General features: G+C 37.3%; 1 pseudogene; it reads right to left on the bottom strand.

The window, feature by feature from the left end:
• Nucleotides 1-4,584: 4,584 nt before the first annotated feature.
• The window catches only part of LOC132129591 (torsin-1A-like), a 29,774-nt pseudogene continuing 10,358 nt past the window's right edge, over nt 4,585-24,000 (bottom strand).

Raw genomic sequence — 24,000 nt, forward strand, 5'->3', positions numbered from 1 at the left:
GTAATTTATTAATATCCACAATATATCCACAATATATCACAGTTTAATGAATATTGCTTAAAAAATGAGGCAAATAAATGCAGAATAAATTATACAGTTTATGCTTTTCTGACAGGATATTCAATACAAATTTGATTTTAACTTTTGGTAACTGATTGCATTATGAAATGTGTGTGTTACCAGTTGGTTGGAGAGTAATTGAGGTAAATTGAAAAAGTAATTGAGGTTTGTGATGTCATTTCAGAGATAGAGCAAGTGTTTATGTTTGGAGAATTTCACAATGACAATCTTTGGAAGAACATGTACAGATGAATGATTGTGCCTGTGCATTAAAAGCAAAGAGGGTGACTTTTGAATGCATGCTGACTTCATTGTATATAGGCTGGAAATCACTGTAAAGCCAAAAATAATAAACAATTAGAATAGTATTGAAATAATGTGTTCTTGTCTTATGCATTTGATAATAAAACAGTTTAGTGATAGTTACACACAATCATATTTACACTGCAGTATATTATCACTGTAATATATAAGTTTCTAGTATGCCTGAGCTTGATTAGCTGGTGAAGGTGTGTTTATACTGTGAAACTGTACACACTGTCATGAGTGTCACAGAAATGCCTGCGACAGTTTGCGTTGTATAATAGGCCTATATAATAAAAACAGGCATTTGATTTGTTGTTTGTGTAGTATATTGCTATACTTTATACACATAATAACATACTATAGTATCATACATTTGAGAGATATAATATTTAATAAAACATTTATATGTAGATATTTTATTTTAAATATAATTTTATAACATTTAATATATTTTTGAAAATAAAAATATAAAAAAATGTAATCAAGAAATTTAATTATTTATAATATTTGTATTTAGACATGCCTACAATGAACACTATATTTCTACGAAATATTTTTAAGTATATATAACATTTTATATATGCTCAAAATGTATTACAAATACAATAAAGTAGTAATTAACTAATGAAAGTAACTTATTTTTAGAAATGTTCTAAATTTGGTACAATTTGTATTTAAATAAATATTTTATAGGCACACATTCTTATAATAAAACATATTTACACAGTTCTCTATTTTTAAAACATAATTTTATAACATGTTATACATTTTCAAAAAAATTAAAAGTATTTTAAAAAGAATGAAATGTAATAGAATTGTAATTAAATTTTTTAATATTTTAATATTTGTATTTAGACCATAGCCTTTAACAACAGAGTAATGGAAGAAAGCCACTTTTCCGTTGATGACACCAAGAATGGATGGAGTCTGATGTGCACGCAAATGATTTGCTAAACGCCACTCTAAACCAACATCAACCACACCAATTCCAATCCCTAGAGATGAGAAAATCTAATTCTTACATGGAGAAAGTCAACTTCATGTACTCATTTCAAGGTAAGCATTTCTAAGGATTCCAAGTAAGGTCTTATCACTAACTGGAACCTGACGTGTAAGCATTTCTAGAAAATAGTACTATACTCACCTAGAGTTTCCAATTCTTGCACTGTTTCTTTCCAGACTGGCTCGATATGGATGCAGCTGAAGCACCAGTATGAGGTGACCTTTATCAAGTAAGGCCTCTTGAAGCTGTCAGACACAACTTCATTGGCATACTGGTTGAAATGCAACATGTACTTGCTGTTAGCAAAGTCCCAGCCACCCTTATTGTTGAAGGGAAAGTGGAAGAAAGACTCTTCAAAGTAGAAGTTGTCATGAAAGTGGTGGAAACCATGATGGCCATGTCCATACGGGTGAGCGTTATCTGTTTGTCCATAGCGATCATAACTGGCTTTCTTTTCCTCGTTTGTTACATGTGACAACATGTGATCTGCTCAGAGCCTATATGAGCTGCAGTACCTCTGTACAAGACTTTGTAATCTTGATGAACAAAGGATTTTTGTTTTTATCAGGATGCCTGAAAGGGGAAAATGAAAGATGGAGTACCATTCTTTTTTAGACATCATGAAATTATTGTAGTATTTTAATCTACAAAAATAGCACTCTCGCCATTCTTTGGCCAAGTGTTTGTACACTTTCTTGATTTCGGCTTGGCTTGCACTTCTGGTGACCTTGAGAACCTTATATGGATCAAATTCTGCAGCGATTTCCACCGTAGCATCGATTAGGAGCACAGATCATCATCACAGAGAGCAATGCCAGCACCATCCTCATCATGACCATGTGCTCTTCTGCCCAAAGGCCATCAAAGTAATGACATCATAGAGGAAATACTTGAAAATAAATGCATATTTAATTATAAAAATAAATTTAAAAATAAAAAATAACATAAAAAAGTAAATTAATTTCTAATGAAAATAAATATAACAAAATATGAAGGAACAGCTAAATAAACATAAATCTAAACATTAAATATTTAATCATTAATGTTTTTAAATAAGTGAAAAGCAAATAAACATAAACAATAAACAAATCAAATATATTCATTGTTTTTCATGTTTTTTGGTATTTGAAGTTGAAATCTTAAAATTGAATGAAAAACGTAAAAATGCTGCCTTAACTGAAATGTTAAATATATTAAAAATACAATTAAAATACAATTAGAAACAAAAACATATAAATAAAAGTTATTTCAAGGTATTAATTATAATTGTGTATAAACAATTTGATTATAACACTGAATATATCTATAAATAAAAAAATATTCATAATGACTCATTGGTCTGATTTTAATCGCATGTTTGGTCTTCAATGTTATTATCTAACTGACTTCGCCACATGCCAAATAAAATAAAACCTACCAATCCTGACAGTTCAACGATATTAAAATAAAATATGTACCCTTGCATGCTGAAAGCTGTCATGCAAAGGACAGAAGTTTTTAACGAATGTTACATGCTAGTCACGTTTGGACTATTACAGAAAACACGACATAAAGCGCATTCAATGACAAGAGAAAATAACCATTAGATCGTGCTTTGAGGGCATTAATAAAGCAGGACATGCAGATAAAATGATATCTGACGAATGTGAAACATCCTTAGCTAGTCTGTTAGCTAACCTAGCTCATGCTTTTATCACGAATATGACATCAAAACGAGAGGAGACCATCAAAACATGAATGGATTACGAATATACCACTACTAACGGTGACAGAAGTTCATCCATCCGAGTGACGCGTTCATAAACCATAACACATGCGTATTAATGTTTATTGGCATGGCATTTGTATTACATTATTGCCAAAGCATTTTTTAGTGTGTGTAAAATACAGAATATAATTACACCAAGGTAATAAAAGAGAAAATAAATATGTAATAAATGAGAGAAAATAAATAAAATAAAAATAACAACAGCAGGAAGTATCTTTAATAATAATTATAATAATTACAATTATATGCAATGAGGAATATGTAAAATGAATACAATGGATTAACCATTTCATATGGTTTGTATGGTGAACACATATTTTGCAGCTAGTTTGACTGCCATCATGCTATCCTTCAATAGTCATTTAGAATGAAAAATCCAATGCTACAAATTGTGAAAGGAATATGTCTCTTAGTGTTGTACTGGGACAGAAAAGAAGAAAATGTTTCTCATCCTCTATTTGATTTAAGTCACACACTGTTCTTTATGAATCCAGGATTTTTTTATCACTTCCTTTCTCCAATTCTAAGTCGTGGTCACTGAATCGATATTTTGAAAGAATTGGTCTTTCTTTTGTTTTTGTTGTTTATTTGAAAAGTATTTTGCCAATTTGGTGGTTCTGTTTAGGCCCTATATAACACTGGAGTTTGTTTTGGAGGTCAAATTAATTTTTTTATTTTAATTTCTTTCGATTTTTGTCAATTTCTCTCTGAATGTTGGGGTTGTGGTTGGAGTCAGTCTCAGCTTGAGTTTCATTCATTAGTTTAAGCGTGAGTATATTTAGAAGATGAGACACTGGGCAAGAATGGCTTAACTTGAATAGATTCAGTGTCAGATAGATGCCAGAATTGAACAGCTCTTTGTTGTATTTTAATGTGTAAGGGATATAAGCCCAGTTCAGCCCTGCAAGCATTGTTAGAAGTGCCTCTGTTTACCCTTAGAATGTTTTTACAAATTCCAATTGTGTTCTCCCAATTTTCAAAATGTAATACTGGTCCCCAAATTTCACTCCCATACAGTAAACTGGTTTAATGATTGCATGATATAATTGTCACGGCAGGGATCCAATGAGGCACGGAGATAGAACCAATTGCAGGTAAGTCATTTATTAAAGGGTAAACCAAAGGGGTAAACAGTCCAGGCAGGGTCAAAACCAGAATATCAAACATAAACAAGACACAAAGACAAGGCAAGAAGCGACGGACATGAATAACTATAGGACATTAAACAAGGACTCCGTAACACAGACTCAGACAGACCGGGTATAAATACACAGAAGGATAATGAGGGAACAGGAGACAGGTGGGGAACAATCAATTACTAAACAGCAGGAAGGTGACCAAATAAGGGAACAGGAAGTGATAAGGAGACAGACACCGTGAGAAAGGAGGACACCTAGTGGAAACCCAGGGAACACAACCCAGACACTGTGACAATAATTGGATCCACTTCCAAAATCTGGTAGGACTAAAGAATGTGGACCCAAAAATTAATCAGGCTGTACACATAGGCCTAAATGTTTCATACTGAGACAATCTTATCTTCTCAAGAAGCAGAAAAGTCCAGACTCCAGATATCAGTGTAACCCATCAAGACTGAAATATTAATAAGTAAAAACAAAAGAGTAGTGTAAGGTCATTGCTGTTCAGCTGTGTGTCTAACAGGACAACATGTGCTGCTATTAATCAATATACTGCGACAACTTCTGTCTGACAGACTTGCAGCCTTTAACAGCAAATACTCTCTCTTCTTTAGGGAAGTAAGGCATGTCTTTGGCCACTTGATATGCCAGATCAGAGTCTTGAGTGATGTTCAGATGGGCCATCTCAACCAGGACACATTGACGTACATGCTTCATCTCCAGAGGTAGGAAAGGAATATAATGATCAATCAGATGCTCATCTATGATACTAGAGTACGAAAATCCACCTGTAGAAGAGACATAGAAGTTATTTATGGAGTAAATGTAAACACATATTCAGGATTGAGAAAAATAAAATAATTTAGGAACCAACCCCAGAAAAACACTGATCAGGCACAGAATATATTTTGAAAGTATATATAAAATGGGCAAATAACATATGAGTAAATAAACGTAAATAAAATGTTTTAGTGTAAATACATTTTAAAATAAATTTTTTGTTTATTTTGACAAAAATGTAAATTATTTCAATGCTCTTTCAATAGTCTACATACCTTTCTTATCATTGAAGATGTTTTCAGTGATTTTAATCTCCAGTTCCTTGCTATCCATCTATATGTTTTCCCGAATAATGCCTTCTCTCCAGAAATCCAGAGTCACTCCAGTAATTATATTCCCACCTGCATTACTATAAACAAACAAGCTTATCATCAGTTGTGGCAATCTTTTGGGAGCATGAAGTGTATTTAATTACCACTGTGTTTGAATTTTATTTAGTTAATATGTTGACTACAGCTACATTTAAATAAATCCATATTACAAACCCCTGATTTGAGGGCATCACCTGAGAAATATGAAGATTGCCTTACGGAATGAAACTCCATCTACACGGGCATTGTAGTCTAGAAAAGGTTTTATGGCATTGATCAGCTGTGGTTGCATTTTTTCCATTTCATCAAATATAAACATGGAGCGGGGAAAACGTGATACACTTTCATGAATCTGCTGCTTTAGTTGTGCCTGAAAGTGCAGAACATGCAAAACCCATTTGAAGAAATGACTTCTATATGTGCAACACTTCCTCAGGTCCCTTTTTACTGGGCGAAAATGCTGTCAGTTTAATAGCAGCATCATTACTGTAATTACTGAAATTTTAATGACCCAAATCCCCAACTATGCTGCTGTCCTGTGGGCTATGTTAGACCTTAAATCTAGAGCCAGACCATGGTAAAGAAGCAATAAATGTGATTACTAGAGTCTTAGGCCAAGACTACAACACTACCATTTATTTTCTTACACTGTACAAGTGTAACTTTTCTGTGTGTGGGAAATGATGCTCAGATATAAATAAGTCTAGATGCTTGCTGTCTTCCCCTTTTTCGTATACATTTCTTGCGATGATTTTGGCAGCATGATTTTTTCCAGTTCCTGAAGTCCCATGGAAAGAGAGGACCAGCGGTTTATTTGGGTTGCTGTCAGTCATAAATGACGACACAGCTCTTTGTATAACATTAGATGCAATGTGCTGTCCAAAGAAGTTTTCTCTTAAATCTGCCTCCAAACCTGAAAGATGTGAAGATATGCGAAGTTGACAAAGTTTTAAGCAGTGCAGAAGGCTGAAATATTTAAACCACCTTATTCAGATAATTTTACCACAATACAAATACAATTAACAATAATTTCTGTAATTAAGAAAAGGAATTATTATGAAGTCTCATTATGAAGTCTGGAGTTTCATTTAAGTTCTAAAATTAAGTTCTTATTTCACTAATTCTATTCAAAAAGTGAAACTTGTATATTATATTCATTCATTACACACAGAATTATATATTTAAAAAGTTTTTAAAAGTTTTTTAAAATTTTGATTATTATACAACTAAGGAAAATTCCAAATTCAGTGTGTCAGAAAAATTTTATATTGTGAAAAGGTTCAATATTGAGACCTGGTGCCACACTCTAATCAGCTAATTAACTTAAAACACCTGCAAAGCCTTTAAATGGTCTCTCAGTCTAGTTCTGTAGTCTACACAATCATGGGAAAGACTGCTGACTTGGCAGTTGTCCAAAAGACGACCATTGACACCTTGCACAAGGAGGGCAAGTCACAAAAGGTCATTGCAAAAGAGGCTGGCTGTTCACAGAGCTTTGTGTCAAAGCACATTATTAGAGAGGTGAAAGTAAAGGAAAATATATGGTAGAAAAATGTACACAAGCAATAGGGATAACCGCACCCTGGAGAGGATTGTGAAACAAAACCCATTTAAAAATGTGGGGGAGATTCACAAAGAGTGGACTGCAGCTGGAGCCAGTGCTTCAAGAACCACTACGCACAGACGTATGCAAGACATGGGTTTCAGCTGTCGCATTCCTTGTGTCAAGTCACTCTTGAACAACCGACAGCATCAGAAGCGTCTCGCTTCAAAAAGGACTGACTGGACTGCTGCTGAGTAGTCCAAAGTTATGTTCTCTGATGAAAGTAAATTTTGCATTTCCTTTAGAAATCAGGGTCCCAGAGTCTGGAGAAAGTGAGGAGAGGCACACAATCCACGTTGCTTGAGGTCCAGTGTAAAGTTTCCACAGTCAGTGATGGTTTGGGGTGCCATGTCATCTGCTGGTGCTGGTCTACTGTGTTTTCTGAGGTCCAAGGTCAACGCAGAGCACTTCATGCTTCCTGCTGCTGACCAACTTTATGGAGATGCAGATTCCATTATACAACAGGACTTGGCACCTGCACACAGTGCCAAAGCTTCCAGTACATGGTTTAAGGACCATGGTATCCCTGTTCTTAATTGGCCAGCAAACTCGCCTGACCTTAACCTCATAGAAAATCTATGGGGTATTGTGAAGAGGAAGATGCGATATGTCAGACCCAACAATCCAGAAGAGCTGAAGGCCACTATCAGAGCAACCTGGTCTCTCATAACACCTGAGCAGTGCCACAGAATGATCGGCTCCATGCCACGCCACATTGCTGCAGTAATTCAGGCAAAAGGATCCCCAACTAAGTATTGGGTGCTGTACATGCTCATACTTTTCATGTTCATACTTTTCAGTCAAGATTTCTAAAAATCCTTTCTTTGTATTGGTCTTGAGTAATATTCTAATTTTCTGAGATACTGACTTTGGGATTTTCCTTAAATCATTAAACATTTGAAATATATCAGTCTGTGTGTAATGAATGAATATAATATACAAGTTTCACTTTTTGAATGGAATTAGTGAAATAAATCAACTTTTTGATGATATTCTAATTATATGACCAGCACCTGTATGTAGAACTATTTGACAACATACAGAATTTGCAATGTTGTATAGTAACTTATTACATGTAATCTGGATTATGTAATCAGATTCCAAAAACTAAGTACTTAAGTTTAAATTACATTTAAAAATTATCATAATCAGATTACATTCATTTATAGATTATATGATTAAGATATATATAATTCACACAATGGCAGTATATTTTTTAATTTAATTTGCCCCAATTAACACTGCGTGAAAAAGGAATTTCTAGGATACATCTGACATGGGAAATTTCAGTGAAACTTAAAGTGTACGACCCGTGTATGAAAATTTCCACAGCAAGTGTGCTGAGTCCCGTACACGACCATACATTTGATATGCACAGAGATTTCTGGATACAGGATATTTCTGATTGCACACACTAGACGTGTTGAGATATTTCCACTATACCAGCCCTCATAAAAACTTAACCATGGTTTTATAATAGTAAAACTATGTATGCTATGTTTTTTGGCAGTTTGACTGACATTTGTATAATGGCAGTTTTACTACAAATAGGCTACCACGTAAAACTATGGTTAGAGTACCATGGTTAATTTATGGTTACCATGGTGAGTACACAAACCTCTACATTGCAAGTAAATCACTTGCATATGCGACTAAATCTTCACTCTATGTGACTAAATGATTTCTAATATTAGCCAATGGCTAATAAATCCTCAGATTTTACTCGCCAGTACGTGAGTTTGAGGCCAGTAAGTAGTATTCATGAACATATATGAGCGCTTAAGAGTTTCTCTCTCCGTTCATCTCAATGGATGCACAGCGTACCTGTATGGAATTAAATTTGGTTTAATAAAAATTAATGTAACTTTATAAAACTGAACGTAACTTTTTCAGAAACCATCAAAAATATGCCGTTACAAAAAAAGAAAAACACAATGAAAATGAAAAAAAAAAAAAATAACTCAGTCGCAAAAATATAACAGGCTCTTCAAATATGCTTCATTCTTTGTTAATGTTTTTCAAAAATGTGTTTTCGCTAATCGCGGATTCTGAATACATTGCCACAGATTTCGCTTATGGGTAAAATTTTTCATTTGGTGTTTTGACACAAACCTCTCGTGGGGGCGGGCTTAATGATCTACTCTGATTGGATAGTGAGCTTTTGATGGACAGGTGCTCTCTGACCGGGAAGTACAGACGTCATTCAGCGGCGCACATATTGGAAAGCTCTCGCGGTGATAAAATCTGGTCTCTACCACAAAAATTCTTTTTCACAGACAAAGTGAAAGAGATTTCTTTTAAGCTCATACACAGGTTCTACCCTGTAAAGAAGTTTATACAAGCTACGAAACATGTTATCTGTTTTTGATGCAGAAAAGCTAGTTCATGCATTCATGACCTCTAGACTGGACTATTGTAACGCGCTTCTAGGTGGTTGTCCTGCTTCTTCAATAAACAAGCTACAGGTAGTCCAAAATGCAGCGGCTAGAGTCCTTACCAGGTCAAGAAAATATGATCATATTACCCCAATTTTACAGTCTCTGCACTGGCTACCTATTAAGTTTCGTATCAGTTACAAATTATCATTACTTACCTATAAGGCCCTAAATGTTTTAGTTTAGTTTGCATACCTAACTAGCCTTCTACCACGTTACAATCCATCACGCTCCCTAAGGTCACAAAACGCTGGACTTTTGGTAGTTCCTAGGATACCAAAGTCCACTAAAGGAGGTAGAGCTTTTTCACATTTGGCTCCCAAACTCTGGAATAGCCTTCCTGATAATGTTCGGGGTTCAGACACACTCTCTCTCTTTAAATCTAGATTAAAAACACCAATGCTTTTGCCAAGCATTCGAATAATGTATCTTAAATTGTGAGTGTAGTTGCATCTGATCAAATGTGCATTCTTATTCTTTAGCTTGGGTTAAACTAATTAATTTTACTTTGATGGATCAGCAGCTATGCTAAAGATGTCTCTATTTGTTTCTATGTTTTGCCCGTGGTAACTAGGATTTACACAAGCTCCAGTCTGGATCCAGAACACCTGAGAAGAGATGATGCTGACCATCAGAGGACCTCAGATGATGCTAACCCTGAATCAACAAACAGAACTAACAAATATTGCTACAAGTGTGACTGCATCATATAATAATTATTAATTATTAATAATATGGATAATGTTCATCGTCTGGCTGACTACGTCTTGTATTAATTTTTCTAAAAATCCTGTCATACGTGCACAAACTGACAGTCACGACTTTTAAGCTATTACTAAATATTGTAGAAACATAATTTTCTGTAAAATTGCTTTGTAACGATTTGTATTGTAAAAAGCGCTATAAAAATAAACTTGAATTGAATTGAATTGAACAAAGATTTAAATCTGATATTGATCTTACATGGTCTTTTTGTTCGAAAATAAACTACACTTATTTTGGTCATATCACTACACTCAGAAACTTTGGGATGATATTGGTGTGTTTGTCAAGTGTAAGCTTTTGCCAGGCTTCTCAGTACATATGAAAAACATTATATTTGGGTATTATGACTCTGACCCCCCAAATTAAAATTTTTCCTAAACAAATTTCACATTCACAAATGCAAATTCTCCAACTGTAAACCTGTCTTCTCTGTTTTCCTAAAAGAAATGGAAAAACTATTTGAATTTTGTTTAGATTTTGGCCCTCTTTTCTCCCCTTTTTTTGTGGTTGATATTATGTGATGTATGTTTATACTTTTGTATGTTTATACTTTTTTTCTCTGCATTAATAAAAAAGAAAAAGAAATAAAAGCTCTCGTGGTGATTTGTATGCAATACGTTGTGCCTTGTATTACTAAATATCTAAATAATATTTGACCTTCGATCGTCTCAGTCTGTAAAGATGAGATCTCAGGAGACACGGAGCGGCATCGTCTTCCTCCTCCGCTTGTCCTTAAAGGCAGCTTGAAGTAAGCTTGTGTTACTGAAGTAACCGATAACATCGATACAAGTTTGTCATGTTACAGTGTGCTACAGTTTGTTGCAGGTTATTATTGTCATTCAGTAACACATGCTTACTTCAAGCTGCCTTGAAGGACAAGAGCTCATCTTTACAGACTGAGATGATCGAAGGTTAAATATTATTTAAGTAATACAAATCACAGCAGGAGCTTTCCAATATGATCGCCACTGAGTGGCGTCTGTATTCCCGGTCAGAGAGCATCTGTCCATCAAAAGCTCACTATCCAATCAGAGTAGATCATTGTTAAGCATGCCCCCACGAGAGGTCTGTGTCAAAACACCAAACGAAAAACTGCGAACCGTAAGCGAAATCTGTGGCAATACATTCAGAATCCACGATTAGCGAAAAGGAATCTTTGAAAAACATTAACAGAGAATGAAGTTTATTTGAAGAGCCTGTTAAATTTGTGCGACTGAGTTTTTTTTTTTTCATTTTCATTGTGTTTTTCTTCTTTTGTAATGGCATATTTTTGATAGTTTCTGAAAAAGTTACGTTCAGTTTTATAAAGTTACGTTCATTTTTATTGAAGCAAATGTAATTCCATATACCTGTGTTTGACGTATTGTAAACTCTCCTGTAAAGGCGCACCACTCGCCGTCGCTTTGGTAAGAGCAGAGAGAGTGAGAGAGTCTTACATAGGCCTACATGCAGAATTGACGCGCTACTTGTTAAAGATATACTTTGTTGTATTTTCCTGTAAAAATAATGGAGTGATTTTTTTCCCCCAGCTTTTAAGAACTGTTGGGTTTTTCGGTAGTGGGTGGGGCTGGATGTTTGGGGTGGCAGGTGACGTAAGCAGTTTCCAGCTCACCACGCCCCCTTGGTACGAGCTACCACGCCCTTGGCAGTATAAAACCATCTTGTTCCATAAAAATCACTGTAGTGAGTCAGGAGTTGGAATTGCGAGTATTGAAAACGACCAGGATAGACTATTAGAGCATCTATTTAGCATAGCATTTATATAGTTATTAAGATTTTTTCGTGTAGCCTATGTAGTTAATTCGCATAGTTGTTAGTGTAACGTTAGTATTGTTTGAAGCATAGTTAGTTAGTAGCATTGTATTGCATCAGTTAAGATAGCTTCAAGTTTGGCGTAGATTTATCTGTATTTATTTAGTACAGTGGTCAGGATGGTACATAGGTCTAGTGTTGCTGGTTGCAACAGCACTGCTGGACTGCATAGTTTTCCAGCAGACTTTACAATTAGGTTGCATGCACTTGGCCTGGAAGACCGCGAGTTCCCACCTAGAGTGTGCAAACTGCATTTTATGCGGGTTTGCTTCTCCAATGCAATGGAGGTGGAAATGGGCTTCTCCACACAGCTCGCGCTGAAAAGCAACACGGTGCGGGAGTTAAGACCGCAGTTTGAGCCAGCGGCTCAAATTGATATGGCTCAGGCCACAGACACCTCGACATCCTCCACTTCAGGTGAAGGTGGGGGAGAAAAGTCCTCTACTTCAAATGAACGCTTTATTGCAAAGCTACTTGCGTCACTACCACAGTAAAAGAAATGGATACAGCGACCCCATTGGATTCAACGGAGACAAGTGAAGTCAATTAGAAGCACGCACTTCCTGGGGGTCGGGCGTACTGCGCAGACTCAAACTGAGCTTGATGACGTAGATGTCACGTGAGCAACCTGTAAGTCTTCTAATCGCTGTGGCAAGAGAAATCTGAATCACCCACCGAATCTTCCAGAGAAGGCGAGCGTGAACAGGAGCACATTTTGGTAAGTATTCTGATTAATTATATCCCTTGACTTTATGCCTCCACATTCGACAGATTGCCTCATAGACAGTAAAAGATTGCCTTCTACTTCTAATTTCTCTACTGTGCGACAGAGAGTCGCTGGTTATGACGCAATCAGTAAATTAGTCAATCAGAGAACAATTTTTTTTTTCAAACATGAAAAATTTACAGAGGTCCGGACATCGGTGACCTCAGCTGGCTACGGCCATGATTATAACAACACCTGTATTTAATTATATGAGTAAAAATATAATAAATATTTAATATAGTAGGACTACAGATAATTAGCTAAATATTCTCTATAGCTATTTTTTTTTCTTGCCAACTAACGTGCTAAAGTTACATATATGGTTTACTGTTAAATGGCTTTGAGGTAAATGTTTTGTGAAATAATTGTTCTCCAGAAGTTTTATTGACCTCTTTGCACATTGAAAAAAACCTGATTGATCGATATGAAGAGGGACATACATTTCGGTAAGTTATGTATCTTTCAACATTGTTCATTCGTGTTTATTTACTATTAGCTAAAGATGATCGGTTCACGTGCCATATCTGTCATGTCACATTTACAAGCGCCAAAACCTATTGCTTGCATTTTGTAATAAAATTAACAGAATCTGAGAGCTGAGATTATTTTTTATAACATAAGTATCCTGCTCTGTCTTGTCTGTCGGTCTCCGTGTCCTCTTTGCTTTGCGATTTTACTGTGCGTGAGAAAATGGATGTGTGGCGTAAGAGCGTGTGGAAAGAGTCAATTGCGTGTGTCTCAAGCCGCCTTTACACTGTCTCCGACAAACGACAAGCGACAGACCGGAAGTCATTCATTTCCAATGGAAAGTAGTGCGGGAGCTGCGTGGAGTTCCGATCACATGCGTATGCGGAAATTTCGGATCCGATTTGAGCCTCGAATACGTTCAAATATTTGAACTTCTGCGACTAGACCGGATGCGAACGCCCGACTGGATGTAATGTATTCTAATCAAAACAATCGGTGCGAGGTCAGAATTACCAATATTTTCTTAACTTTAACATTATTCTTTAAACACGATTTCTGTAAAATGGTGGTTTAGAATATTATGGCAGAAATAATTATTTAATAATTATTAAACCATTATTTACATTTATTAGCCACATAAAACCTACTGTTTTTATTTTGGGGGTCATCTGATTTGTGACGATGCATTCATACATTAATTATATTCATTAAAATTATTAATTTTACCATGGTGAATATGCCAAGGTAACGGTTGCTGCACGACCAGTTTGAAAGTTCTGCGCGACTGCCGCTAGAGGGAGAAATACGACAATTGTGTCCGAATGTCGTGTGCAGTGGAAAGGGGGCTTCACGGTGAATGCGTGAGAGTTGGCAAGCATCGTAAATCAATTAATCATCCCAGATAATTTACCTTAAGCGGTCTGCTTTGAAGTTCTCAGAGGAATAACACGCACAGAAGGAGAAGCATTTCCATTGGCTCCAGTCGGGATTATTTGGGTGGTGGTGATGGGGGGGAGTCGGGCATATGTCCACCAAACGTGTTATTTTCGGTTAGTCAAGATTACAAAAGACAATATATGACACTTAGCTCCAGGGGCGCAGGAGGTCAAACGTATGTCATAAATATTCTGACGTGATCGACCCGGGTTCAAGCCTGCCCTTTTTCGAAATTTATTCTCCCTTTTCAAAATTCAGATCACATCAGAAAAGCATTTATTTTCAATGAAAACTAAGTAAATAATGAAAACGTTATTGGTAGGTGTAGAGAGGGCTTTATTGTCCCAATAAGGTGGCATCCATTAAATTAGACTCAATAAGTTATTATTGCATACTGTTTTAATGTAGGCTACTACAATACTGAGGTGCAGATAATTGCCACTATTTGCAGTAAGTTGTATTAATATCAGAAAATACTGCATTTTAACATAGTATAAATAGAATCTATTGATATTTGAACTTAGTGTAAATAGCATATCACAAAAAAAAATCTGCTATTTGCAGGCCGGCGACACACTGGATGCGTGGCGCAAGCGCCTCAGCTGTGTGGCGCGTCCGTTTTTAATTCTGCTCCCATGTTCCCAGCAAACATTGGTCCAACGGCGACGTCGTGTGGCCGGCCAAAAATAGTCGCGGTAGGACGGCATAAATCGGTAGAAATATGTAACACAGAACATTTCCTAAAAATGCATTCAGATACGTTTGTACATGTCTATAGTTCTATGGGGTTGCATGTATAATTGTTACTTTGACTTTTAGCTACGTGTTGTTCGATATTTACCCGTGTTGTGAATCGGTTGTGAGAGGACGTCACTAGGTGACGTCTTTTACACATGCATTACACGTCCATCGTGACCCTCTATGACAGGGGTTTTCAAACTGTGGGTCGCGACCCACTCGTGGGTCACGGAATGGAACAAGGTGGGTCGCACAAAGTCACTTGGCTGCAGCTAATTTTGCGTTTCAATGACACACAGACACTAACACAGTTCAGTCTAGGGCTGCACGAATGTGACGAGTGGGGCGGGGCCTAGTGCCATGGGAACAGAGCTAGGCCGGTGGAGTGATTGGGAAATGAGCAACACTCACCGGTCTCAAGAACCACGGAGGAGATCGGAAAGATACAAAAGAGGAGCGATGACAGTGAAGGACGAGAGAGGACCAGGCCTGGGTTTTATTTTGTGTTTGTTTTTTATTTGTGCACGGCAGTCATCCGAGAGGGGCTGTCGCGCTGTTTTGTGTTTATTTGGTTATTAAAACTTTGTTTGATTGTCCGCCGGTTCCCACCTCTTTCCACGAAGGAGTCATCGAGGCGGTGGGCTGGAGTGAGTTCGCCCCCCCCCCCCCCCCGGCAACTCACTCCAGCCCACCACATCGAGCACCCTCGGCGGCAGACTCCTTCGCCCTGCTCGATGGCACTGCGGATTCACCCCAGCGGCGAAGGATCTTCGGCAGCGCGCCCCTCCTTCCTCCCTGGCTTCGGCACCAGTGTAAAACATTAAAATCTTCACAATCACAGGAAGAAGGAGGCGGGAACTGGGAACCCACTCATCACAACGATATAGCCCACCAACATTAATAATGAACTGCAATATCCTTAGTGTGATTTTCAAATTGCAATTAAGTCCGTGTGCGTTGCGTGTTTTGAAGGTCTCAGAGCAATGTCATTAAAAGGTTCAATCGGTCTTTTTTTACCTATTTCACAATTATTTTAATCTCCAAACTGTTTTAGATAGTTCTGCTTTGCTTCTTATGCTTTTCTAAAAAAGTGTTGGATTGTGCTCCGTTCTCGCCGACACACACGGAAGGATCATGAATGCAACAAAACACAGCAGCGCAGATCACACTTCACTGGAGTGAGCCTGCTTCACGTTTTTATGGACACTACATATTTTAACGCCAGTAAACAAAAATTAAAACTTGTAAATTTGTAGTGAAATTTTCAGTTGTACTCTAAAATAAAATGGTTATTTTTCTTAAATACTTAATTTCTGTCATAAAAATTTTAAGTAAGATTAGGTTTAAAGTAATTTCACTCGTTGTTTTTTTTTTTTTTTTAATATTTTGGTGGGTCGTGAAATATATTACACTTGTCTAGGTGGGTCGTGGAATGGAAAAGTTTGGGAACCACTGCTCTATGACATCCTTGTGGAATTTGCAAAAGATGTGCTTCACCTTGATTAATACTGCAATAATTAATTTAAGTGCACCAAGTAGTTTTTAAGAGGTTTTAAAGAGGTTGTGAATAGACGTCCACTGACGTCTTTTAAACGTCTCGTCATGGTTGTGAAAAGACGTCCAAGCAAGACTAGCAGGAAAAAAAAATGTATACAAAGTAAATATATTTACTTTATCTTGTTTAAATAAATTATAATGAAAAACTGCCCAGTGTGGGTAAGTGATTGCAAAGCCATGCTGCGATTTAGTCATCATTTCAACCTGTTTTATGTATTCGTTATTATTTTTATGGAATCTATGCATATACATGTAAAACAGATATATATCCGGTCACCATTTTGGTCTGAGTTGGATGTAATTGCCAAAACGGTGCTGCCAAGATGTAGACACAAAACATAGTAATATATTTTGTGATATTACAAAATCCCGCGATAGGATAGATTATCTCGCTTCTTCAGGAAGTTCCGGAACATTGAGCAGGCAACCACCATAGGCAACCACGAGGAGAGGACTCGAAGAGGACTCAAGGAGGGAGATGTATCGATATATATTATATAAAATCTACTGTTGGGTAAGTACATTTTGTATTATTTGATTAACGTGCTTGAGATTTACTTGTTTGACACAAAGGAACCGAGAGAAATGATGCCCACATTGTCAACTGAAATTCACTGAGTATGGCTAAAATTAGCTAACGTTAGAAGGCTAAAAGTTACTTATATTGATGTGTTTTTATTGGTACGCTATAAGTAATTATTCAGGGGACATCACAGCCCTCCTGTCTTATCAGAAATGTCCTGTTCACTTTCTCACAGTTACACACCCAGTTAACGGTGTTTCTCAATGGCAGCACATTAAAACTCAACATCTTTTATACAATAAAAATAAAATCTAATGCATGTTGATTACCTTTTTCTAATGTTTAATTCATGATTCATTCATCTTGTTCCAAGTTTTTTTCTTGTTTTTTTTTTTGCTGTAGACCATAAAGATATTTTAAAAATAAGTGCATGTCATTTATCTCAAATTTTTTTATTTTATTTATTTTAAAAATAAATATATTCACTTCCCTCAGCTGCTGTGAAGAGGTGGAGACTCTGAAGTGGATGCAGCGATGGCAGAACACCTGAAGCTCGCTCCAGGAAGAGATAGGGGTGGAGGTTACAAGAAATGAGCCAAACAACTGTAGTGTGTTTAAGGGATAGATCACCCAAAAATGAAAATAGTCATAATTTTCTCACCCTCATGTTACGATCATAATAATTTTTCCTACAATGGCAGTTAATGGATTGTGAGATCTGCTTGGTTACAAACATTCTTCCAAATATCTTTGTGTTTATTAGACAACTGTGTAAGTCAATGACAAGATTAATAAAGACATGATAAAAAGAAACCATCTTTTAACATCTAGTAGAAAATACGTGAACGCATTCTCAGAAATGTAATATTTGAATACATGTCGGTTCTATAGAGTTTAAAATCATTTACACCTCTTTGATTTTATAAATAGCAATGGTTTCAAACATGTGTTATGATTTTCTTGTCACATGACAACAATGGCTCCTGCAAGGTGGTTATGCCATGTTCAAATATTAATAATATTCTTAATATTATTTATATGATTAAAGTATTTAAAAATAAATGCAATTAATATTGATTTATATTATTATATATCAAAAACATTAATAAACAAATACTGCAAAATAGAAATTTTTGACAATAATAATGGACTTCAAGATTGAGTATTTCAGCACTTTTTATTCAGTGATGACCCTCATTAAATCATATGAAAATGGCAGGCCTGTAAACTTATTTCAGAAATCCAAAATGGATACAAAGATTACATTGAAAAACAATTTTTTTAAATATTTTTTTTCATCCTGAAGGTTCTTATTTGTCATTGTCCCAGTAAAGCAAACGTGAAAACAATATCGTCAGAAAATAGAAAGGTATACAGGTTTGAAACATGAGGGTGAGTAAATGACAGAATTTTCATTTTTGGGTAAACTATCCCGTTATATAAGAATTCAGTATTTTGAAATTGGTATTTTAGTTTGGTTAACAGATGCTAAACTGTTTAAAAACAATAAAATGTGCTAAATCAGAACATGATTCTTTTTTTGCATATGTCCACAAATAATGTGTTATTGTTTGTGATGTGCACGTGATTAAGATGTTTTATGGACGTTCAGGTCTGACTGGACCGATCTTAAACTTTTGTCAAGATGTGTTAAACCTCAAGACATAATTGATTGCCTTTCACGATGTTACACAATGGGTGTGTGGTTATTTTATATGCAGGCTTATATATACATAAACTTAAACTATGCAGCAACTCATTTAAACGACAACGTCCAGAAATCGCCGCATTTAGACGTCCAGAAGACGTGCAGGAAAGAAGTTCACGTCCAGAAGACATCAAAGACGTCGGTTCAACTTTCATTTTGGAACTATTTTTCAACCATGACGGGACGTGTCGGACGGACGTCTTTTCAACTGTCAAAAAATGTCCAAATGTTTGCTGGGTTAGAGCTTGCAGACTGCCTGTGTGAGAGGCGCCTCTCAGGCCGGTGTATGGCAAGCCAAAGTGGTCACAAACGCCTGCTCGGGCATCTGATTGCACATTGACACGTCTAAAGCGTGCGATTTTACAGCAAAACGCGCGTCCTTGACGCGTGATTTACCATAAAAACAAGTGTTCTTAGCTTCTTGGTTGACATGCAAATCATGCTTTGATTATGCTGACTGGAATTTTTGTTGGAGTGCAGTCAAAGTCATTTTAAGACATACGGTATTCTATAGTCTTTGGTTTAAATTTAACATATATTTCATTTTATTTTGGCTAAATAATAGACCATAATTATAAGTACAATAGTGTTCCGTTGAGGAATTAATCATTCACGTAGTAATGTCGCGTTTGTAAATGAAAACACAAGATGCTCATTTATCAGACAATTAAGCCAAGAAAGTTTTCAATTTGTGATTGTATTTATGCCCATGCGTGATGATAAATGACCATGTTGTGCTTTCATTTACAAATGAAACTATACGTGAATAATTAATTCCTCAACGAAACACTATAGCATTTACAATTATTGTCTATTAATTAGCCAAAATAAAATGAAATATGTTACATTTAAAATGCATTCCAGCAAAAATTCCAGTCAGCATAATCAAAGCATGATTCGCATGTCGACCATTTACAGTACAGCTATTATTTACAAAAGTATTCAGAACGTTAAGTAAAGAGATCGAAATGAAAGGAAAAGATGAATATGAACGAATATAATATAAAAATATAACCAATAATTATAGGACAATAATAATATACAAATATTACGGGGAAAAGTAACAGACTCAGATCAAATAACAGACTCACAAGAAAATGATTAAATATTTTTCTTGTAGGCCTATTTTATATTATACACTTTATGTAACATTTATTCATGATAAACTTCATTTGAATGCTGACGATCGCATACAGCCCGGTAGCCAAGGCCTATGGTTAATATAATAATTTAATAATGAAATAATTTATATTATAAATAATATAATAATCTCTTAATTCAAAATAAAACATTAATGAATCCAACTCTGAAAAAATCCGTGTTTGTATGGTCTCGCAGGTTTGTTTATGCATTAAACTCGTGGCCACGACATAATATTACGTTCCCAAGAGTTATTATGTCGTGGTGGTCATCTGTGCTGGTGCTACATGGTGCTACAGAGGCAACTTTAGATAGCAGCTAAAATGAACAACATTCGTGAAAACTGTACCACACCACTGATCTATAATAAAGAGTGTACAAGACCCATTTCTTTAATGAAACTTAACCACATTAAATTAAAATGTGTCATTTAAACGACATAACATCCCTCATTATGACCGAGTGGAAAAAAAGAATATGTATGCTGTAGCAATGCCTTACCGTGATAGCCCATATATAGCGGACAAATCATTACAGACTTCTGCCCTATGAAGTGAGCACACGCTTTCAACGTGCCATTTTGAAAACACTTGGAGAGCGCAAGTTTCTTTCGCCTGTTTGGATACTTCAAAAGACGTTTGCACCGCCAGTTTGGTAGACCTGTTTACATGTCAAAAACGTGCGTTTTTGGTGACTCCAAAGCGCACGCTAAGAACGCGCGTTTTTACTGCAAATCACACGTCGAGCACGCGTGTTTTGCTGTAAAATCGCATGCTTTTGACGTGTCAATGTGCAATCAGACGCCTGAGCAGGCGTTTGTGACCACTTTGGTTTGCCATACCGGTGACACACTGGCTGCGTGGCGTGAGCGTGCAGTTTCTGCTGTGTGTCAGGAGAGTGGCAGCTGCCTCGGGTTTTCTGTGTCTTTACCGAGCGCCAACCTAACGCTCTCTCTCATGAGGCCAATAAGGAAGTGACTTAAAACTGCAATTCATCGACTGGCCGCTTGAGGCTGGCTGCAAAAGGGAGTCAGTCCCAAAGACTCCCCATGTTAAAATGCCCAACTTTACAGCAGGAAAAAACATGTTTACAGCCTGGTGCAAAAAATTAATTTGGTCTTAATAGCTAATTTTGCCCTTAATAAATAGCTAATTTTTTTTATAACTCGTCCGTTTAAATTATATTAAGACTTAAAGTTCTGCATTAATTAAGGGCGTAGCCAATTGAGTAAAAGGTCGATTGCCGCTGCTGACACTGCCGTCGTGCTAGGTGGGTGTGGCTTCAGTAACCAGCTCCCGCCTTTTTGCCCATTTTTGATTGTCCGGGAGAGTCGCGCGGTGACGCGCTGCCAAGATGGCGTCGGCCTGCTCTACACACTTTAGGCTTCAAAAACACACTTCAGGAGTCTACGGGTGACGTCACGGACACTACGTCCATGTTTTTATACAGTCTATGGTCTTTACACACCAGAAGCTGCCTGACGCGGCGCTGGCGCGCTGCTGCTGCTTTAGGTGACATAGAGGGAAACCGCTGACAGACCAGGATCTTGTCTTCATGACAACATCAACTTTTTTTTACACACCTACACCTACGCCTACTGATAAAGGACACCGTCAACAGTATTGACGGCAAAATAGACTATGTTTGACAGGTGCAATATTTGAAAATAATTATTAATTCATTTTTATAATTACATTTTATCTGAATATATGTCAACCTATAGACTTTCAAACATCAAAGTGTCGTGAATTAATATGTATTTGTGTACAAAATGACATATAAACATATTTTCCTATCCTATTTTGCCTGGAAACGCTTCCAACACGCTTGCGTATCGCGTGAAGAAAAATAGGCGTCGGTTCTATTTCTAGCACGCGCGTCTCACGCAGGCAGTCTGTTTCACATATAATCCGTCTGCAGTGCGTATGCAGTCCGTGTGCGTTACGTATGTGGTAGAGAAGCAGCAGGACTCGATGTGCTTACACAGGACGCGTTTGCAGTCCGCTACTGATCCGCGGCTGTTTAAGCCACAAAACACAACATTTGTCCATTATTTTGATATCAAATCATGTAAAAAAAAAAAATATTAAAAAGAATAAAAAAAAACATAAAAAAAAGCTTTTTCAGCATTGTGATACTCTTTCATCACAGTACAGTAACAATCTTTCATAGACATATTTAAATTCAAATAACGTATAACTCATGCATTTGACTGCTAGGTTTTTATAATAAGTTGCTGAAATAAGCTGCAACACATTTAAACACAACATAGCCTACTTTTCTTGTTCGGCTATCACAAGCATTTGAAATTAAAACTCGCCACTGACAGAAACAGTCAACTCTCGTGCCTTTTTCATTTAAAACTTTATTACACCATTCCAAAGGGTCTTAAATCACTTTGTTTTTCTGCCTCTATAAAAGTGCATATATAATGTTGCCTTGTTTCTCTAAAGTTGCTCTTTTTCTTGTTTTAAATCTAGCAAAAACCCATGTGTTGCGTGTGAAACACAGTAGGCTTTAATTAGTATACATTTATTGTGAAATGACTGGATTTCCGTGTCAATCCATGTTCATTTTTACCGCGAACAATGAGCTGTCACTTTAATTCAGCACATGCAGCACAGCAAAAATAGACTCGGTACGTAAACGATCGCTGCACTGCTGCAGAGGCACTGCTCCTGGAACGCACTGACGGACCGCAACCGCGTGCGGTGTGAACGCTGGAATCCGTTAACATGGGTGCATAAAAAATTACGCAACGCATATGCACCGCAGACGGAGTATGTGAGACGGAGGGTGTCATGCTAGCTTTCACTATTCTAGACTGTTTTTTCTGCCTCTAAATAGTCCAATCAGCGTCGAGTTGCGTTTTGTGTAGTACCGCCCCTTTTTGGGCAATTTCTGTCAAACTAAGAATCGCCCTGAGTGCTCTCATAGACTTCCATTCAAAGATCTTTTTTTTTTCGAACTGCAGGTACTGCAATGCAATCTCATTGAGTTCGAGAGAACAGGCAGGAGCTGCCACTGTCGAGGCATTTATTCCCGCTTCCGGTGCTTCGCAGTTGCGCACGATGATTTTCTGAGAGATTTACATCAGACGACGGTTAGTAGGCCTATACATTTCTATACAAAACCATTTTTCAAAACATAACATTAAAATTTGTTCAATGTTGTTTTATTTCTCTCGAACTGTATTTCTGTGACGACTGGGTGAAGGAGGAGCTGGAAACAAGTGCGAGTTAAACAGTTTAATGAATATGAAACGGACAAACAAGGGTACAACACGATGCTGGGAAGACGACAATCCAAGACAGCGGTGAGGCAGTGAGGAATCCGGACACCCACAAACTAATCAGTTCTGACGCGAAACACACAGACTTCACCACAAAGTGCAAAACCCAGAGATCATGGTTTACCAACCCTGACAGTACCCCCCCCCCCCCCCTAAGAACTCCTCTTGGAGTTCCCAGAAGGGCCTACCTGCTGATTGTAATCATCAATAAGGGAGTGATCCAATATGTCCCTAGCAGGTACCCAACTCCTCTCCTCCGGACCGTAACCTTCCCAGTCCACCAGGTACTGGAATCCTCGTCCCCTCCGTCTCGAGTCCAGAATACAATTAACCGAATAAGTCGGTTCCCCATCTATGAGACGCGGCGGTGGGGGAACCGGAGTAGGCGGATTAATACATGCATAAAACACGGGTTTAATTTTGGACACATGAAAGGGCGGGGTGTATCCTCCTGTACGCTGGAGGTAGTTTGAGGCGGACTGTCACCAGACTAATGATCTTGGTGATAGTAAACGGGCCAAAAGTTTGGGAGCTAATTTATTAGATATGGAATGCAGAGGAATGTTACTGGTAGAAAGCCACACCTTTTGACCCACGACGTAAACGGGAGGCTTTGACCGGTGGCGACCGGCCTTGGCCTTAGTGCGCTCCTTCATCAGGAGTAGAGTCTCGCGGGCTCTGGTCCAGGTGCGGTGGCACCTCTGGACAAACGCGTGAGCGGAGGGGACCGTGAATTCAGATTCCAGACTGAGAAAAACTGGTGGCTGGTAACCTAAACTGCACTGGAACGGAGAAAGGCCCGTAGCTGACACTGGTAACGAATTGTGAGC

The sequence above is a fragment of the Carassius carassius genome, chromosome 46, assembly GCF_963082965.1.
Source record: "Carassius carassius chromosome 46, fCarCar2.1, whole genome shotgun sequence".
Lineage (NCBI taxonomy): Eukaryota > Metazoa > Chordata > Actinopteri > Cypriniformes > Cyprinidae > Carassius > Carassius carassius.